Raw genomic sequence first — 7,488 nt, 5'->3', positions numbered from 1 at the left:
GCCGACCTAAGTACATGAAGACTGGCCTAACTGTCTATGTTTTGAACCTTTCCTGCGAGACCAGTTTTGAAATCCGATGCTTCAGTTCAGGATTACTGGATCCCTTGGAACTTCTTATTGACGATGAAACACAGAAATTGCATCAGAATTAAATACAAAAGGCACAATGCCTACTTAAGTACAAGAAGACTGACTCTTCCTACTGTCTGTGACTTGAACCTTTCGTGTGTGACCAGTTTTAGATTCCGATGCTTCACTTCAGGTTTACTGTATCCCTTGGACATTCTTATTGACGATGAAACACAGAAATTGCATCGGAATAAAATACAAAAGGCACAATGCCGACTTAAGTACAAGAAGACTGACTATTCTTACTGTATATGTTTTTAACCTTTCCTGTGAGACCAGTTTTAAATTACGATGCTTCACTTCAGGTTTACTGTATCCCTTGGGCCTTCTTATTGACGATGAAACTCAGATTTTGCATCGGAATTTAATACAAAAGACACAATGCTGACTTAAGTAAAAGAAGACTGACTCTCCTTAGTATCTATGCTTTGAACCATTCCTGTGAGATCAGTTTTAGATTCCGATGCTTCACTTCAGGTTTACTGTATTCCTTGGACCTTCTTACTGACGATGAAACACTGAAATTGCATCGGAATTAAATACAAAACGCACAATGACAACTTAACTACAAGAAGACTGACCCTTCTTACTGTCTATGATTTGTACCTTTCTGTGAGACCAGTTTTAGATTCCGAAGCTTCGCATCAGGTTTACTGTATCCCTTGGACCTCCTAATTGTCGATTAACCGCAGAAGTTGCATCGAAATGAAATATAAAAGGCCCTATGCCGACTTAAGTACAAGAAGACGGGCTCTTGTTATTGTCTATGTTTTGATCCTTTCCTGTGAGACCAGTTTTGGATTCCGTTGTTTCACTTCAGGTTGACTGTATCCCTTGGACATTCTTATTGACGATGAAACTCAGAAATTGCATCGGAATTAAATATAAAATTCACAATGCCGACTTAAGTAGAAGAAGACTGACTCTTCTTATTTTCTGTGATATGAACCTATCCTGTGATACATGTTGCAGATTCCGATGCTTCACCTCAGGTTTACCGTATCCCTTGGACCTTCTTATTGACGATGAAACCAAGAAATTGCATCGGAATTAAATACAAGGGGAACAATGCCGACTTAAGTGCAAGAAGACCAACTCTTCTTACTGTCTATGTTTTGAACCTTTCCTGTGAGACCAGTTTTAGATATCGATGCTTCACTTCAGGCTTATTGTATCCCTTGGACCGTCTTATTGACGATGACACACAGTAGTTGCATCTAAATTAAATACAAAATGCACAATGCAGACTTAAGTACAAGAGGACTAACTCTTCTTACATTCTATGATTTGAGCCTTTGCTGTGAGACCAGTTTTAGATATCGATGCTTGTCCTCAGGGTTACTGTATCCCTTGGACCTTCTTATTGACGATGAAACACAGAAATTGCATCGGAATTAGATACAAAAGGCACAATGCAGACATCAGTACAAGACGACTGACTGTTCTTACTGTCTATGCTTTAAACCATTCCTGTAAGACCAGTTTTAGATTCCGATATTTCACTTCAGGTTTACTGTATCCCTTGGACCTTCTTACCGACGATGAAACACAGAAATGAAATCGGAATTAAACACAAAAGACACAATGCCGACTTAAGTACAAGAGGACTAACTCTTCTTACATTCTGTGTTTTGAGAATTTGCTGTGAGACTAGTTTTAGATATCAATGCTTCACATCTTGTTTACTGTATCCCTTGGACCTTCTTATTGACGATGAAACACAGAAATTGCATCGGAATTAAATACAAAAGGCACAATGCCTACATATGGACAAGAGTACTGACTCTTCTTACATTCTATGATTTGAACCTTTCCTGTGAGACCGGTTTTAGATTCCGTTGCTTTACGTCGGGTTTACTGAATCCTTGGACATTGGTATTGACGATGAAACATAGAAATTGCATCGGAAATAAATACCAAAGGCACAAAGCAGACTTCAGTGCAAGAAGACTGACTGTTCTTACTGTCTATGCTTTGACCCATTCCTGTAAGACCAGTTTTAGATTCCGATATTTCACTTCAGGTTTATTGTATTCCTTGGATCTTCTTACTGACGATGAACTACAGAAATAGCAACGGAATTAAATAGAAAAGACACAATGCCTACTTAAGTACAAGCAGACTGACTCTTCTTACTGTATATGTTTTCAACCTTTCCTGTTAGACCAGTTTTAGATATCGCTGATTCACTTCAGGTTTACTGTATCCCTTGGACCTTCTTAATGACGATGAAACACAGAAATTGCATCGGAATTAAATACAAAAAGCACAATGCCGACTTAAGTACAAGAAGACCGAATCTTCTTACTGTCTATGTTTGAACCTTTCCTGTAAGGCCAGTTTTAGATATCGACGCTTCACTTCAGGTTTACTGTATCCCTTGGACCTTCTTATTGACGATGAAACACCGAAATTGCATCTAAATTAAATTCAAAAGGCACAATGCAGACTTAAGTACTGGAGGACTGACTCTTCTTACTGTCTATGTTATGATCTTTTTGTGGGAGACTAGTTTGAGATTCCGATGCTTAACTTCAGGTTTACTGTATCTCTTGGACGTTCTTAATGACGATGAGACACAGAAATGGAATCTGAATCAAATACAAAAGGCACGATGCCGACTTTAAGTACAAGACGTCTGACCCTTCCTACTGTCTATGTTTTGAAACTTTCCTGTGAGACCAGTTTTAGATTCCGAAGCTTCACGTCAGGTTTACTGTATCCCTTGGACCTTCTTATTGACGATAATTCACAGAAGTTGCATCGGAGTTAAACACAAAAGGCACCATGCCGACATAAGTACAAGTAGACGGACTCTTCTTATTGTCTATGGTTTGAGCTTTTCCTGTGAGACCAGTTTTAAATTCCGATGCTTCGCGTCAGGTTTACTCTATCCCTTGGACCTTGGTATTGACGATGAAACACAGAAATCGCATCGGAATTAAGTACAAAAGGCACAATGCCGACTTAAGTACAGGAAGACAGACTCATCTTACTGTCTATGTTTTGAACCTATCCTGTGAGACCGGTTTTAGATTCCGATGCTTCACTTGAGGTTTACTTTATCTCTTGGACCTCCTTATTGATGATGAAACACAGATATTGCTTCGGAATTAAATACAAAATTCACAATGCCGACTTAAGTACAAGAAGACTGACTCTTCTTATTTTCTATGTTTTGTACCATTCCTGTAAGACCAGTTGAAGATTCCGATGCTTCACGTGAGGTTTACTGTATCCCTTGGACCTTCGTGTTGACGATGAAACACAGATATTGCATCGGAATTAAATACAAAATGCACAATGCCGACTTAAGTACAAGAGGACTACCTCTTCTTACATTCAATGATTTGAGCTTTTGCTTTGAGACCAGTTTTAGATATCTATGCTTCACCTCAGGACTACTGTATCGATTGGACCTTCTTATTGACGATGAAACAGAGAAATAGCATCGGAATTAATTACAAAAGGCGCAATGCCTACTTAAGTACAAGAAGACTGACACTTCTTACAGTCTATATTTTGAACCTTTCGTGTGTGACCAGTTTTAGATTCCGAAGCTTGGCTTCAGGTTTACTGTATCCCTTGGATCTTCTTATTGTCAGTGAAGCACAGATATTGCATCGGAATTGAATACAAAAGGCACAATGCCGACTTAAGTACAAGAAGACTGACTATTCTTACCGTTTATGTTTTGAACCTTTCCTGTGGGACCAATTTTAGATTCCGAAGCTTCACGTCAGGTTTACTGTACCCCTTGGACCTCCTAATTGACGATTAATCACAGACGTTGCATTGAAATTAAATACAAAAGGCACTATGCGGACTTAAGAGTAAGAAGACAGGCTCGTCTTATTGTCTATGTTTTGAGCCTATCCTGTGAGACCAGTTTTAGATTCCGATTCTTCATTTCAGGTTTACTGTATCCCTTGGACATTCTTATTGACGATGAAACACAGAAATTGTATCGGAATTAAATACAAAATTCACAATGCCGACTTAAGTACTAGAAGACTGACTCTTCTTATTTTCTACGTTTTGAACCTTTGCTGTGAGACCAGTTGAGGATTCCTATGCTTCACTTGAGGTTTACTGTATCCCTTGGACCTTCTTATTGACGATGTGAAACAGAAAGTGCATCGGTATTAAATACAAAAGGCACAATGCCTACTTAAGGACAAGAGGACTGACTCTTCTTACATTCTATGATTTGAACCCTTCCTGTGAGACCAGTTTTAGATTCCGTTGCTTCACGTCAGGTTTACTGTGTCCTTTTGACCTTGGTACTGACAATGAAATACAGAAATTGCATCGGAATTAATACAAAACGCACAATGCCGACTTCAGTACAAGAAGACTGACTCTTCTTACTGTCTATGCTTTAAACCTCTCCTGTGGGACCAGTTTTGGATTCCGAAGCTTCTCGTCAGGTTTACTGTATCCCTTGGACCTCCTAACTGACGATTAATCACAAAAGTTGCATCGAAATGAAATACAAAAGGCACTATGCCGACTTAAATACAAGAAGACGGACTCTTCTTACTGTCTATGATTTGAACCTTTCCTGTAAGACCAGATTTGATATCGATGCTTCACTTCAGGTTTACTGTATCCCTAGGACATTCTGATTGACGATGAAACACAGAAATTGCATCGGAATTAATACAAAATTCACAATGCCGGCTTAAGTGCAAGAGGACTGACTCTTCTTATTTTCTATGTTTTGTACCATTCCTGTAAGACCAGTTGAGGATTCCGATGCTTCACTTGAGGTTTACTGTATTCCTTGGACCTTCTTGTTGACGATGAAACACAGATATTGCATCGGAATTAAATGCAAAAAGAACAATGCCGACTTAAGTACAAGAAGACCGAATCTTCTTACTGTCTATGTTCGAACCTTTTCTGTAAGGCCAGTTTTAGATATCGATGCTTCACTTCAGGTTTACTGTATCCCTTGGACTTTGTTATTGACGATGAAACACCGAAATTGCATCTAAATTAAATACAAAAGCCACAATGCAGACTTAAGTACAAGAGGACTAACACTTCTTACATTCTATGATATGAGCCTTTGCTGTGAGACCAGTTTTAGATGTCAATGCTACACCTCAGGTTTACTGTATCCCTTGAACCTTCTTATTGACGATGAAACACAAAATTGCATCGGAATTAAATACAAAAGGCACAATGCCGACTTAAGTACAAGAAGACTGACTCTTTTTACTGTCTATGTTATAATCTTTTCGTGTGAGACTAGTTTGAGATTCCGATGCTTCACTTCAGGTGTACTGTATCCCTTGGACCTTCTTATTGACGATGAAACACAGAAATGGAATCTGAATCAAATAAAAAACGCACGATGCCGACTTTAAGTACAAGAAGACGGGCCCTTGTTATTGTCTATGTTTTGAGTCTATCCTGTGAGACCAGTTTTAGATTCCGATGATTCACTTCAGGTTTACTGTATCCCTTGGACCTCCTTATTGATGATGAAACGCAGATATTGCATCGGAATTAAATGCAAAAAGAACAATGCCGACTGAAGTACAAGAAGACAGACTCTTACTACTGTCTATGTTTGAATCTTTCCTGTAAGACGAGTTTTAGATTCCGATGCTTCACTTCAGGTTTACTGTATCTCTTGCACCTTCTCAATGCCGATGAAACACAGAAATTGCATCGAAATGAAACACAAAAGACACAATACCGACTTAAGTACAAGAACACTGACTTATCTTACTGTGTATGTTTTGAACCTTTCCTGTGAAACCAGTCTTAGATTCCGATGCTTCACTTCGGGTTTACTGTATTCCTTGGACCATCTTATTGACGATGATACACAGATATTGCATCGGAATTAAAAACAAAAGGCACAATGCCGACTTAAGTACAAGAGGACTGACTCTTCTGGCTGTCTATGTTTTGAACCTTTCCTGTGAGACCAGTTTTAGATTCCGATGCTTCACTTCAGGATTACTGTATTACTTGGACCTTTTTATTCTTGAGGAAACACGGAAACTGCATCGGAATTAAATACAAAAGGCACAATGCCGACATAAGCACGAGAAGACAGACTCTTCTTACTCTCTATATTTTGAACCTATCGTGTGAGACCAGTTTTAGATTCCGATGCTTCACATCAGGTTTACTGTATACCTTGGACCTTCTTATTCACGATGAAACACAGAAATTGCATCGGAATTAAATACAAAACGCCAATGCCGACTCAAGTACAAGATCACTGACTCTTCTTGCTGTCTATGTCTGAAACTTTCCTGTGAGTCCAGTTTTAGATTCTGATACTTTACTTGAGGTTTACTGTATCCTTTGGACCTTCATAATGACGATGAAACACAGAAATTCCATCGGAATTAATTTCGAAAGGCAATATGCAGACTTAAGTACAAGAAGACTGACTCTTCTTACTGTCTATGTTTTGAGCCTTTCTTGTGAGATCAGTTTTAGATTCCGACGGTTCACTTCAGGATAACTGTATCCCTTGAACCTTGTCAATCACGATGAAGCACAGAAATTGCAACGGATTTAAATACAAAACGCACAATGCCGACTTCAGTACAAGAAGACTGACTCTTCTTACAGTCTATGATTTGAACCTTTACTGCGAGACCAGTTTTAGATTCCGATGCTTCACGTCAGGATTAGTGTATTCCTTGGACTTTCTTGTTGATGATTAATCACAGCAGTTGTATCCTAATTAAATACAAGAGGCACTATGCCGTCGTATGTACAAGAAGACGGGCTCTTCTTATTGTCTATGATTTGAGCCTTTCCTGTGAGACCACTTTTTAATTCCGATGCTTCACTTCAGGTTAACTGTATCCCTTGAACCTTGTCAATCACGATGAAGCACAGAAATTGCAACGGATTTAAATACAAAAGACACAATGCCGTCTTAAGTACAAGAAGACTGACTCTTCTTACTGTCTATGTTTTGAACCTTTCCTGTAAGACTAGTTTTGGATTCCGATGCTTCATTTCAGGTTTACTGAATCCCTTGGACCACATTATTGACGATGAAACACAGAAATTACATCGGAATAAAATAAAATTGGCACAATGCCGACTTAAGTACAAGAGGATTGACTCTTCTTACTGTCTATGTTTGAAACTTTCCTGTGAGACCAGTTGTAGATTCCGATGCTTCACTTCAGGTTTACTGTATCCCTTAGACATTCTTATTGACTATGAAACATAGAAGTTGCATCGGAATTAAATACAAAACGCACAATGTCGACTTCAGTACAAGAAGACTGACTCTTCTTACTGTCTATGATTTGAACCTTTACTGTGAGACCAGTTTTAGATTCCGATGCTTCACGTCAGGATTGCTGTATT

The sequence above is a fragment of the Schistocerca serialis genome, unplaced genomic scaffold (assembly GCF_023864345.2).
Source record: "Schistocerca serialis cubense isolate TAMUIC-IGC-003099 unplaced genomic scaffold, iqSchSeri2.2 HiC_scaffold_867, whole genome shotgun sequence".
In the NCBI taxonomy this organism is placed as follows: domain Eukaryota; kingdom Metazoa; phylum Arthropoda; class Insecta; order Orthoptera; family Acrididae; genus Schistocerca; species Schistocerca serialis.
This window is presented reverse-complemented; position numbering follows the sequence as displayed.